Source organism: Salmo salar, chromosome ssa05 (genome assembly GCF_905237065.1).
Source record: "Salmo salar chromosome ssa05, Ssal_v3.1, whole genome shotgun sequence".
NCBI classification, from domain to species: domain Eukaryota; kingdom Metazoa; phylum Chordata; class Actinopteri; order Salmoniformes; family Salmonidae; genus Salmo; species Salmo salar.
Genome location: NC_059446.1, coordinates 6663065 through 6677894, shown reverse-complemented (window position 1 = coordinate 6677894; position 14830 = coordinate 6663065). Strand labels below are relative to the sequence as shown.

The following is a 14830-nucleotide window of genomic DNA, read 5'->3' as shown; positions in this document are numbered from 1 at the left end:
TCTGTAATAAACTGGCCATGCTAATTCATCACATGGTTTATCTTATAGGAAGAGAGAAAGAGCTTCTCTCTGTAATAAACTGGCCATGCTAATTCATCACATGGTTTATCTTATAGGAAGAGAGAAAGAGCTTCTCTCTGTAATAAACTGGTCATGCTAATTCATCACTTGGTTTATCTTATAGGAAGAGCACACTCGTTTATATTTATGGTATATTTATGGTATACAAAACTTTATGGCACATTTTCCCTAATGTCCATTAAACAAGGTTGTCCCATTGAGATCAAAATACCTATTTTTCAAGAAAGACCTGGCCCTTGGCCAACAGAAACTTAGTCTGGCCAATAAACTAGCCATGATTTTTAATCCCGTTTTATATTCTATAAGGGGTTAACAATAGGAGGAGCACTCTATCAACTTTTAATGTCACATGCACAAGTACAGTGAAATCAGCATCATATACAACAGGTGGAGCAGTATTATACACCGTATAATATACAGTATTAAATAATGTAGAGGTTAAACCAGGCCCTGCAATTCCTATCCCCACTCCCATTCCCCAGGCGCTCTCATTTGTTGACTTCTGTAACCGAAAAAAGCCTTGGTTTCATGCATGTTAACGTTAGAAGCCTCCTCCCTAAGTTTGTTTTATTCACTGCTCTAGCACACTCTGCCAACCCGGATGTCCTAGCCGTGTCTGAATCCTGGCTTAGGAAGGCCACCAAAAACCCTGAAATTTCCATCTCTAACTATAACATTTTCCGACCACCCTCTGCCCCCAGCTGTGCCCTGGACACCATATGTGAATTGATTGTCCCCCCATCTATCTTCAGAGCTCGTGCTGTTAGGTGACCTAAAATGGGACATGCTTAACACCCCGGCCATCCTACAATCTAAGCTTGATGCCCTCAATCTCACACAAATTATCAATGAACCTACCAGGTACAACCCAAAATCTGTAAACACAGGCACCCTTATAGATATCATCCTAACCAACCTGCCCTCCAAATACACCTCTGCTGTCTTCAACCAGGATCTCAGCAATCACTGCCTCATTGCTTGCATCCGTAATGGGTCTGCGGTCAAACAACCACCCCTCATCACTGTCAAATGCTCCCTAAAACACTTCAGCGAGCAGGCCTTTCAATCGACCTGGCCCGGGGATCCTGGAAGGATATTGACCTCATTCCGTCAGTAGAAGAAGCCTGGTTATTCTTTAAAAGTGCTTTCCTTACAATCTTAAATAAGCATGGCCCTTTCAAAAAATGTAGAACCAGGAACAGATATAGCCCATGGTTTACTCCAGACCTGACTGCCCTTGACCAGCACAAAAACATCCTGTGGCGTACTGCATTAGCATCGAATAGCCCCCACGATATGCACCTTTTCAGGGAAGTTAGGAACCAAAATACACAGGCAGTTAGGAATGCAAAGAGTAACTTTTTCAAGCAGAAATTTGCATCCTGCAGCATAAACTCAAAAAACATTCTGGGACGCTGTCCATGGAGAATAAGAGCACCTCCTCCCAGCTGCCCACAGCACTGAGGCTAGGAAACAGTGTCACCACCAATAAATCCACAATTATTGAGAATTTCAATAAACATTTTTCTACGGCTAGCCATTCTTTCCACCTGGCCTCCCCCATTTCTCCTTCGCCCAAATCCAGATAGCTAATGTTCTGAAAGAGCTGCAAAATCTGGACCCCTACAAATCAGCTGGGCTAGACAATCTGGACCCTCACTTTCTAAAATTATCTGCCAAAATTTTTGCAAACCTTATTACTAGCCTGTTCAACCTCTCTTTCGTATCATCTTAGATTCCCAAAGATTGGAATGCTGCCGTGGTCATCCTCCTCTTCAAAGGGGGAGACACTCTAGACCCAAACTGCTACAGACCTATATCTATCCAACCCTGCCTTTCTAAGTTCTTCGAAAGCCAAGTTAACAAACAGATAACTGACCATTTCGAATCTCACCGTACCTTCTCTGCTATGCAGTCTGGTTTCCGAGCTGGTCATGGGTGCACCTCAGCCACGCTCAAGGTCCTAAACAATATCATAACTGCCATCGATAAGAGACAATACTGTGCAGCTGTATTCATCGACCTGGCCAAGGCTTTCGACTCTGTCAATCACCACATTCTAATCGGCAGACTAAACAGCCTTGGTTTCTCAAATGACTGCCTCGCCTGGTTCACCAACTACTTCTCAGACAGAGTTCAGCGTGTCAAATCGGAGGGCCTGTTGTCCAGACTTCTGGTAGTCTCTATGGGGGTGCCACAGGGTTCAATACCCGGGCCGACTCTTTTCTCTGTATACATCAATGATGTCGCTCTTGCTGCTGGTGATTCTCTGATCCACCTTAAGCAGACACTGTGTTAACTAACCTCCAGATGAGCTTCAATGCCATACAACTCTCCTTCCGTGGCCTCCAAGTGCTCTTAAATGCAAGTAAAACTAAATTCATGCTCTTCAACCGATCACTGCCTGCACCTGCCTGCCCGTCCAGCATCACTACTCTGGACCGTTCTGACTTAGAATATGTGGACAACTACAAATACCTAGGTGTCTGGTTAGATTGTAAACTCTCCTTCAAGACTCATATTAAGCATCTCCAATCCAAAATTAAATCTAGAATCGGCTTCCTATTTCGCAGCAAAGCATCCTTCACTCATGCTGCCAACCATACCCTTGTAAAACTAACTATCCTGCCGATCCTTGACTTCAGCGATGTCATTTACAAAATAGCCTCCAACACTCTACTCAGCAAATTGGATGAAGTCTATCACAGTGCCATCCGTTTTGTCACCAAAGTCCCATATACTACCCACCACTGCGACCTGTATGCTCTCGTTGGTTGGCCCTCGCTTCATATTTGTCGCCAAACCAACTGGCTCCAGGTCATCTATAAGTCTATGCTAGGTAAAGCCCCGCCTTATCTCAGCTCACTGATCACCATAGCAGCACCCACCTGTAGCATGCGCTCCAGCAGGTATATTTCACTGGTCACCCCAAAGCCAATTCCTCCTTTGGACGTCTTTCCTTCCAGTTCTCTGCTGCCAATGACTGAAGCGAATTGCAAAAATCACTGAAGCTGGAGACTCATATCTCCCTCACTAACTTTAAGCAACAGCTGTCAGAGCAGCTCACAGATCACTGCACCTGTACATAGTCCATCTGTAAATAGCCCATTCAACTACCTCATTCCCATATTGTTATGTATTTTTGCTCCCAGTATCTCTACTTGCACATTCATCTTCTGCACATCTATCACTCCAGTGATTAATTGCTAAATTGTAATTGTTTCGCCACTATGGCCTATTTATTGCCTTACCTTCCTTATCTTACCTCATTTGCACACACCGTAGATAGACTTTTTTTTCTATTGTGTTGTTGGCTGTGTATTTGTTTATTCCATATGTAACTCTGTGTTGTTGTTTGTGTCGCACTGCTTTGCTTTATCTTTGCCAGGTCGCAGTTGTAAATGACAACTTATTCTCAACTAGCCTACCTGGTTAAATAAAGGTAAAAAAATAATAAAAAGAATATAGAAGTCTCTCATGATAATAAACAGATAGATGTTATTAGACCAAGAAAACAGAATATAGAAGTCTCTCATGATTATAACCAGTTCGGTAGATCATTTCTTTTCCCCCATCCTTTCCCCCTGTCCTTTTCCCCCCATCCCCTGCTCCTACTCAGCTGCTTTTTATTAAATCATATCCATGACGATAACGGTGATTCATAGTGATGTAAATCATATCCATGACGATAACGGTGATGCATAGTGATGTAAATCATATCCATGACGATAACGGTGATGCATAGTGATGTAAATCATATCCATGACGATAACAGTGATGCATAGTGATTTAAATCATACCCATGACGATAACGGTGATGCATAGTGATGATTTATATTTGGATGTACTGTAATTGCTGCTCACCTTCTGATTAATATTCAATGATGTAAACATTGTGTGGTTCATAAAACTGCCTTATCAAACAGTGGTAGATTCCCTTAGAACACAATATGTTGAACATTATTTGGAGATTGGAGAATTTAATTTTACATTTCATGCTAAATTCAACATGTATATTTAAGCAATAAGGCCCAAGGGGATGTGGTATATGGCCAATATACCACAGCTAAGGGCTGTTCTTCCGCACAACGCAGAGTGCAGAGTGCCTGGATACAGCCCTTGATTTAACCCTTATTTTACCAGGTCAGTTGACTGAGAACACATCCTCATTTACAGCGACGACCTGGGGAATAGTTACAGGAGAGAGAAGGGGGATGAATGAGCCAATTGGAAGCTGGGGATGATTAGGTGGCCATGATGGTATGAGGACCAGATTGGGGATTTATCCAGGACACCAGGGGTTAACACCCCTACTCTTGCAATAAGTGCCGTGGGATATTTATTGACGACAGAGAGTCAGGACACCTGTTTAATGTCTCATCTGAAAGATGGCACCATACACAGGGCAATGTCCCCAATCACTGCCCTTGTCACGCCCTGACCATAGAGAGCCTTTTTATTCTCTATTTTGGTTAGGTCGGGATGTGACTAGGGTGGGTAATCTAGGTTGTTTATGTCTATGTTGGCCTGGTATGGTTCCCAATCAGAGGCTGTTTATGTGTAGTTTCCTGTGAGCACTTCATTTGCGTCACGTTTCGTTCGTTAAACATGTGGAACCCATATCACGCTGCGCTTTGGTCCTGAATGTTATTACGACGATCGTGACACCCTGGGGCATTGTAATTTTTACTTCTTTTTTTTAGACCAGAGGAAAAAGTACCTCTTACTGGCCCTCCAACACCACTCCAGGATCTGGTCTCCCATCCAGGGACCAACCAAGACCAACCCTGCTTAGCTTCAGAAGCAAGCAAGCAGGGGGGATGCAGGGTAGTATGCTGCTGGTTTACAGCCCTTAGCCGTGGTATATTGACAATACACCACAAACACCCGAGGTGCCTTATTGCTCTTATAAACTGGTTACCAACGTAATTAAAGCAGTGAAAAAAAAAACTGTTTTGTCATACCCGTTATACACGGTCTGATATACCACGGCTTTCAGCCAAATCAGCATTCAGAGCTCGAACCACCCAGATTATAATTGTATTTAATCCCTGCGTTAATGTCATGTGGTGGTGGAGTCCAAGCGCTGGAATGAACCAAACATTAAAAGAGGACTATGTGACCAGTCATTTGACCAGAAAGTCATCCTTAACACTGTGTGGCTAAATAGTCCATTTTTATTGTTTTTTTTCTATCACACCAAATGTAATTCATACCAATGTAATATTAGCTGCTGTGTAGAAGAGTAGGACTAGTTCATGATATAGAAACGCAGCAAATATATTTTCACGTAACAAAATGCAGGTTTGAACCATCAGACACATCTCCACCACACAAATCAAGAAGACCCGGAGACTGGTTGACATGTATGTTTTGCCAAGAACATGGAAAGTTAATCTCCTCCCCCAAAATGTTCACAGATAAAACGTGACGCTTTAGTTCCCGGTTCTAAAGGAGAGAATGAAGAGACAGATTCTCTCTCTCTCTCTCTGTTGACAGACTCAGAGATGAGTGCATTGGTGGCGCAGCGGGCCCTAGATAGATTAGATATGGTTTTATCAATGGGCAGCAGGCTGCCATGGCAGGGGCAATCTCTTATCTCGTCGTCTCAATTTGTAAAGGGCAAGAACAAGGGAAAGAGGGAAAGGGAAAAGAGATGGAGAAAAGAGGGGTGTAGTTATAGGAGTAAAACAGGCAGAACATGGGAAAAGAAAGAGAGAGGTGGAGAATCAAAACCTAACTTCTAAGCCTTTGTATTCCGAAAAGGTGCTTGGTATGAGCAAGGTCTTGAATGCCAACGATGGACTGAGTAACTCTCTGGGAACAGGCTGGGGATGTGGCCTTCTTATGACAATGAATTTCTCAACTCCTCTTTAAAACTGCATCTTTATTAGACCACCCGCTCTTGAAATAAAGTTCATATGACATTTATGTTTCTGTTATTTATGAGCTAGGAGGCCATTCATTTTATGGCCCCTTTTGCTTTCCTTCCCCAGGCTTACTTTATCAGACTGTCAGCAATCTTATGTTGTCGTCTCCGCCACACAACGCGCTGAGGTTTTTCATATCTCCTCCTCCTCCTCCTCCCATCTTGACAAACAGATTGTAGGCACAAATGAATGTCATTAGCATGTCTGTTATTAGCTCCACCTTCCAAGCCACCTAACTGCTGGCATTTACAAATGTACACGTGCAAAACAATTAACACAACGTTAAATATTACCTGTCCCTTTCGGTTATGTCACAACGCTTTGTAGTTAACTTAAAATGCAGATGATGTGAATTAGATCTATCACCATTGAAATGGACGAGGTAACCATTGAATTCTGTGTTTCTCATAGCTGTGAAGTTGGTGGGTTACCATTGCCAAGGTAGTTCATAGTGTGCCAATTATCAATAACAAATGTGCTGCCTGCCAAAAAAGGATTTTGGAAAGGAAAATGGCTGTCTAGTTAGCTATATGTCAATCTGTTTTTGTTCTGGTTCTATTCTACTCTCCAGTATCTGAACAGGCAGACTGTAGACTGATTATATTCTACTCTCCAGTATCTGAACAGGCAGACTGGTTCTATTCTACTCTCCAGTATCTGAACAGGCAGACTGTAGACTGATTATATTCTACTCTCCAGTATCTGAACAGGCAGACTGTAGACTGATTATATTCTTCTCTCCAGTATCTGAACAGGCAGACTGTAGACTGATTATATTCTACTCTCCAGTATCTGAACAGGCAGACTGTAGACTGATTATATTCTACTCTCCAGTATCTGAACAGACAGACTGGTTCTATTCTACTCTCCAGTATCTGAACAGGCAGACTGTAGACTGATTATATTCTACTCTCCAGTATCTGAACAGGCAGACTGTAGACTGATTATATTCTACTCTCCAGTATCTGAACAGGCAGACTGATTCTATTCTACTCTCCAGTATCTGAACAGACAGACTGTAGACTGATTATATTCTACTCTCCAGTATCTGAACAGACAGACTGATTATATTCTTCTCTCCAGTATCTGAACAGACAGACTGGTTCTATTCTACTCTCCAGTATCTGAACAGGCAGACTGTAGACTGATTATATTCTTCTCTCCAGTATCTGAACAGACAGACTGTAGACTGATTCTATTCTACTCTCCAGTATCTGAACAGGCAGACTGATTATATTCTACTCTCCAGCATCTTAACAGGCAGACTGCATTGTCATTTGGGCTTAAACATGGTCTTCATAATCATTTGACTCAGTTTGTTGTTTTTCTCCAAATAAATTATAATAATTAGATGTTTACATTGATAGAGGAGCTGTTCATTTGTGTATCGTCAATGTTAACAGCCATTCCAGACATCCTGTATTTGATGTGACAATAGTTAATGGTATTTCCCTCAGTGAGATGGCCCATTATTAAAATCAATAACGTTTTCGAGTTCACATCAAAATCACCAAAACAAAACCAATCAAATCTGGTGTGTGTGTTTTAGGGATAGTTATTATGCTATTATGTGGGATCCCTGGGTAATAGCATACTAAAAGTCTTTGGGGAATGGTTCTCATGTCATGACGTGGTTGTAAGCTCTCAGACAAAGTTAAGATGCTGAAAAGTCTATACATCTCCAAACCAAACCAAATCCTTCAACAATTTTCAAACAATACACAGTTTATACTCTAGACAATTTATAATGTCACAAATTCTAGGCCTATATTATTGTGAGTCCAAGGAATTAAAAGCACTAGCTTTCATACCAGCTAAAAGCATTCGTAGATGTGTATTAGTCAATGAAAGACAGATAAAGCGTTTTTTTATATCTTATCTTAATCTGTGGCATATGGCTTTCAAATGACCAGCTTTATACCTTGTCTTTGTAAGATCTAAAGCTGCTATTAAAATAAGCCAATCCTTTTTATACACTGTAAGTATAATGAGATTACAGACATAGACGTACATAGACTTACAGTTGTAGTTTTACAGTAAGAGTTTTTGATGTATACTTTCCCCTTAAGTGCTTTCTGGGTAATTATGAGCACGATTATAAAATTTTTTTTTGGGGGGGGGGGGTATTATTTATTCCAAACTTGAATTAAAAAAAAATGGTTGACCTTTCCAGTCTTCATTGTAATGTTATAAAACTAGACGGATGACCTGTGTCCTATCTTCCGGAGTGCTTTAATCTGATTAGAGGCTTTTATAGCTAACACAGCCTCCCGCAATTAACTTTTTACCATTCTGAATTTGATGAGTACAATAATTTGATAAAAGCATACTGCAATGCTGTTTCAACTATTTCACATGGGTTCCTGTTGAATTTCCATGTCCTCCTATGTGTGGTGCTCTCTTGTCTGTCTGTTTTAGCTCAGAGAACTGCCATCTGCCAGTAGTTGGGAAAGATTCAGACAACGTTTTTAGGAAACATTGCAGTCAGTCGTATCTTAGGGGAAGAGGATGCTGCTCTACTGTACACTAAAAGTATTAATATAATATGAATCCAATCTGGGTTTCAGTTTCAGAGCACTCATTATGTTACGCAATTAGAAGTAATGAATGTGATTGTTAATTACATTCATTTGTGCAAATCTCCATTCCCAGTTGAATTTTTCTATGGAAACATTGTGACACTGACCAATGACTTATCATTTGCAATGTGATCGTATCCATTCAGCCCAACGGAGTTATGCATAATTAGCGGTGCGATGCTATTAGCATCCAGGGGAAACCTGAACAGACACACTGTAGCTCAGATGCTTCATCCGGCCTAATATTCCGCTCCATTATGCAGTTAGCTAGCCACAGCTTAATAATGACATGTATCTACATAGTATATTTCAGTTAGCTAGCCACAGCTTAATAATGACATGTATCTACATAGTATATTTCAGTTAGCTAGCCACAGCTTAATAATGACATGTATCTACATAGTATATTTCAGTTAGCTAGCCACAGCTTAATAATGACATGTATCTATTTAGTAGTTTTCAGTTAGCTAGCCACAGCTTAATAATGACATGTATCTATTTAGTAGTTTTCAGTTAGCTAGCCACAGCTTAATAATGACATGTATCTACATAGTATATTTCAGTTAGCTAGCCACAGCTTAATAATGACATGTATCTATTTAGTAGTTTTTCACTTAGCTAACACCAGATTAGTAATTTATTGCATCATAGTATATTTCAGTTAGCTAATCACAGTTTAGTAATTATATGTATTTATTTAATATATTTATACGTAGGTTGTTGTACTTTATTGTTGATTGTGGGGCTATGTACAGTTGAAGTTGGAAGTTCCAATACACTTAGGTTGGAATCATTAAAACTAGTTTTTCAACCACTCCACAAATGTCTTATTAACAAACTATAGTTTTGGCAAGTCGGTTAGGACATCTACTTTGTGCATGACACAAGTAATTTTTCCAACAGTTGTTTACAGACAGATTATTTCAGGTATAATTCACTGTATCACAATTCCAGTGGGTCAGAAGTTTCCATACACTAAGTTGACTGTGCCTTTAAACAGCTCGGAAAATTCCACAAAATGATGTCATGGCTTTAGAAGCTTCTGATAGGCTAATTGACATAATTTCAGTCAATTGGAGGTGTACCTGTGGATGTATTTCAAAGCCTTCAAACTCAGTGCCCCCTTGCTCAAAAGAAATCAACCAAGACCTCCGAAAAAAGACCTCCACAAGTCTGGTTCATCCTTGGAAGCAATTTCCAAACGCCTGAAGGTACCACGTTCATCTGTACAAACAATAGTACGCAAGTATAAACACCATGGGACCACGCAGCTGTCATACCGCTCAGGAAGGAGACATATTCTGTCTCCTAGAGATGAAGGTACTTTGGTGGGAAAAGTGCAAATCAATCCCAGAACAGCAGCAAAGGACCTTGTGAAGATGCTGGAGGAAACAGGTACAAAGTATCTATATCCACAGTAAAACGAGTCCTATCTTGACATAACCTGAAAGGCTGCTCAGCAAGGAAGAAGCCACTGCTCCAAAACGGCCATAAAAAAGCCAGACTACGGTTTGCAACTGCACATGGGGACAAAGATCGTACTTTTTGGAGAAATGTCCTCTGGTCTGATGAAACAAAAATAGAACTGTTTGGCCATAATGACCATCATTATGTTTGGAGGAAAAAGGGGGATGCTTGCAAGCCGAAGAACACCATCCCAACCGTGAAGCACGGGGGTGGCAGCATCATGTTGTGGGGGTGCTTTGCTCCAGGAGGGACTGGTGCACTTCACAAAATAGATGGCATCATGAGGGAAGAAAATTATGTGGACATATTGAAGCAAAATCTCAAGACATCAGTCAGGAAGTTAAAGCTTGGTTGCAAATAGGTCTTCCAAATGAACAATGACCCCAAGCATACTTCCAAAGTTGTGGCAAAATGGCTTATGGACAACAAAGTCAAGGTATTGGAGTAGCCATCCCAAAGCCCTGACCTCAATCCTATAGAACATTTGTGGGCAGAACTGAAAAAGCATGTGTGAGCAAGGAGGCCTGCAAACCTGACTCAGTTACACCAGCTCTGTCAGGAGGAATGGGCCAAAATTCACCCAACTTATTGTGGGAAGCTTGTGGAAGGCTACGCGAAATGTTTGACCCAAGTTAAACCATTTAAAGGCAATGCTACCAAATACTAATTGAGTGCATGTAAACTTCTGACCCACTGGGAATGTGATGAAAGACATGAATGCTGAAATTACATTACATTACATTACATTTAAGTCATTTAGCAGACGCTCTTATCCAGAGCGACTTACAAATTGGTGCATTCACCTTATGATATCCAGTGGAACAACCACTTTACAATAGTGCATCTAAATCTTTTGGGGGGGGGGGGGGGGGGTCAGAAGGATTACTTTATCCTATCCTAGGTATTCCTTAAAGAGGTGGGGTTTCAGGTGTCTCCGGAAGGTGGTGATTGAGTCCGCTGTCCTGGCGTCGTGAGGGAGCTTGTTCCACCATTGGGGTGTCAGAGCAGCGAACAGTTTTGACTGGGCTGAGCGGGAACTGTGCTTCCTCAGAGGTAGGGGTGGATGAACGCTGTGCCCTTGTTTGGGTGTAGGGCCTGATCAGAGCCTGAAGGTATGGAGGTGCCGTTCCCTTCACAGCTCCGTAGGCAATCACCATGGTCTTGTAGCGGATGCGAGCTTCAACTGGAAGCCAGTGGAGAGAGCGGAGGAGCGGGGTGACGTGAGAGGACTTGGGAAGGTTGAACACCAGACGGGCTGCGGCGTTCTGGATGAGTTGTAGGGGTTTAATGGCACAGGCAGGGAGCCCAGCCAACAGCGAGTTGCAGTAATCCAGACGGGAGATGACAAGTGCCTGGATTAGGACCTGCGCCGCTTCCTGTGTGAGGCAGGGTCGTACTCTGCGAATGTTGTAGAGCATGAACCTACAGGATCGGGTCACCGCCTTGATGTCAGTGGAGAACGACAGGGTGTTGTCCAGGATCACGCCAAGGTTCTTAGCACTCTGGGAGGAGGACACAAGGGAGTTGTCAACCGTGATGGCGAGATCATGGAACGGGCAGTCCTTCCCCGGGAGGAAGAGCAGCTCCGTCTTGCCGAGGTTCAGATTGAGGTGGTGATCCGTCATCCACACTGATATGTCTGACAGACATGCAGAGATGCGATTCGCCGCCTGGTTATCAGAAGGGGGAAAGGAGAAGATTAATTGTGTGTCGTCTGCATAGCAATGATAGGAGAGACCATGTGACGATATGACAGAGCCAAGTGACTTGGTGTATAGCGAGAATAGGAGAGGGCCTACAACAGAGCCCTGGGGGACACCAGTGGTGAGAGCGCATGGTGCGGAGACAGATTCTCGCCACGCCACCTGGTAGGAGCGACCTGTCAGGTAGGACGCAATCCAAGCGTGGGCCGCGCCGGAGATGCCCAACTCGGAGAGGGTGGAGAGGAGGGTCTGATGGAAATAAATCATTCTCTCTACTATTATTCTGACATTTCACATTCTTAAAATAAAGTGGTGATCCTAACAGACCAAAAACAGGGAATTTTTATGAGGATTAAATGTCAGAAATTGTGAAAAACTGAGTTTAAATGTATTTGGCTAAGGTGTATGTCAACTTCCGACTTCAACCTTATTTGCAGTTCTCAGAAACAACACAACTTTAGAAAGTTGTATACTGTATATGGCACTCTATCTACTGTAGTTACCTCATCTTTATTACCTGTGTTATCCATCTTTCATTGATCTAGCTACCTCATCTTTATTACCTGTGTTATCCATCTTTCATTGATCTAGCTACCTCATCTTTATTACCTGTGTTATCCATCTTTCATTGATCTAGTTACCTCATCTTTATTACCTGTGTTATCCATCTTTCATTGATCTAGCTACCTCATCTTTATTACCTGTGTTATCCATCTTTCATTGATCTAGATACCTCATCTTTATTACCTGTGTTATCCATCTTTCATTGATCTAGATACCTCATCTTTATTACCTGTGTTATCCATCTTTCATTGATCTAGATACTTCATCTTTATTACCTATGTTATTCATCCGGTGTTAACCCTGGTGTCCTGGCTAAATTCCCAAGCTGTCCCTCATACCATCATGGCCACCTAATCATCCCCAGCTTCCAATTGGCTCATTCATCTCCCCTCCTCTCCCCTGTAACTATTCCCCAGGTCGTTGCTGTAAATGTGAACGTGTTCTCAGTCAACTTACCTGGTAAAATAACGGTAAAATAAAAATAAAATAAATAAAGATACTTCCTATTTATTTCCTGTGTTATCCATCTTTTGTTATTAGGTTTTGATTAGTATCTGTATTTCAGCATTATGAAGGTGCCTATCTAACCTGCTCAGTTAGAATGCTTACACCAGATTGCTTTCGCTATTTTCTTATGGTTAATAAATACTTAACATAATAATAAGCCCTCAGTGCCGCAGGCTCCCAAAACTTTTTACAGCATCTGCGCCAGTGAGCCAGCAACAAAGCTAAATGAAGCAACAGTCAGTATTAACCTATATACATTACGACGATCCTTAAAAGATGATTTCAGATAGTTTTGATATCTTTTTTTCTGACCGGTTAAGGTCTCAGCATCTGTCTGGGGGGATTTAAATGGACTCATCTATATCCATCCTATCCAGTGGGATTTTACGGAAGTGTCTGAGTCTCTCAGAGGTGATGTGGAGGGGAACCTGTGTTTCATCTGGTACAAATGCCACATGAGCGGTTTGATTGAGAGACAAGCTATTGATCTGGTGGAGTCAACTCAAATCACTGGAATGTCCTCCACTAGAAGAGTCTGCTAAATGTCATGTTAGAAAGCTATTTTTGAGAGCATTAGGAGTTACTTTGTTGTGCTGCCATGCACTGACTGAAGTTAATACTGTCCATAGCCCATGATAACAAGATGCTTGGTCCTAAAGGACTGACTGAAGTTAAGTCAACATTGGTAAACAAATAATTCCATATTAGATATAAGGTCCAGCTGGTAGCTGTTTGTAATCAAACATTTTCAAGATTCACTTAGATTGGCATTGGATGATGTCATAAATGTGTTTTTTTATTTTTTTAAATTTAAGTAGCGGCAATGTAACGCAATGGCTTTAAATAGTCTATCTGTACCAAATGGCTTTAAATAATGTGAAGTCTATCTCTAACAAATGGCTTTAAATCATCAGCATATCAACAGTGCATTCATAAAGTATTCAGACCTCTTGACTTTTTCCACGTTCTGTTACTTTATAGCCTTATTCTAAAATGGATTAAATTGCAAAATCAGTTTTTAGAATTTTTTTGAACATTTATTTGAATTAAAAAAATGAAATACCACATTTACATAAGTATTCATACCTTTTACTCAGAACTTTGTTGAAGCACCTTTGGCAGGGATTACAGCCTTGAGTCTTCTTGGGTATGACGCTACAAGCTTGGCACACCTGTATTTGGGGAGTTTCTCCCATACTGTACCTCTCTGCAGATCCTCTGAAGCTCTGTCAGGTTGAATGGGGAGTGTCGCTTCACAGCTGTTTTCAGGTCTCTCCAGAGACGTTTGATCGGATTCAAGCCTGGGCTCTGGCTGGGCCTCTCAAGAACATTCAGAGACTTGTCCGAAGCCACTCCTACATTGACATGGCTGTGTTCTTAGGGTCGTTGTCCTGTTGGAAGGTGAAACTTCGCCCCAGTCGTAGGTCCTGAGCGCTCTGGAGCAGGATTTCATCAAATACTTTGCTCTGTTAATCTTTCCCTAGATCCTGACTAGTCTCCCAGTCCCTGCCGCTGAAAAACATACCCACAGCATGATGCTGCCACCACCATGCTTCACCGTACGGTGGTGACAGGTTTCCTCAGATGTGACGCTTGGCATTCAGGCCAAAGAGTTCAATTTGTGTTTCATCAGACCAGAGAATCTTGTTTCTCATGGTCTGAGAGTCCTTTAGGTGCCATTTTGGCAAACTCCAAGCGGGCTGTCATGTGCCTTTTACTGAGGAGTTGCTTCCGTCTGGCCACACTACCATAAAAGCCTGATTGGTGGAGTGCTGCAGAGATGGTTGTCCTTCTGGAAGGTTCTCCCATCTCCACAGAGGAACTCTGGAGCTCTGTCAGTGTGACCATCGGGTTCTTGGTCACCTCCCTGACCAAGGCCCTTCTCCCATGATTGCTAAGTTTGGAAAAGCCTTGGTGGTTCCAAACATCTTCCATTTAAGAATGATTGAGGCCACTGTGCTCTTGGGGACCTTCAATGCTGTAGACATTTTGGTACCCG

The 14830-nt window shown here is 42.0% G+C and overlaps 1 protein-coding gene across 1 annotated transcript in view; it reads left to right on the top strand.

Annotated features, from left to right (window-relative positions):
* The window catches only part of LOC106604166 (protocadherin-11 X-linked), a 258929-nt gene that overhangs the window by 170201 nt on the left and 73898 nt on the right, over positions 1–14830 (top strand). The gene's annotated exons all lie outside the window — the stretch shown is intronic.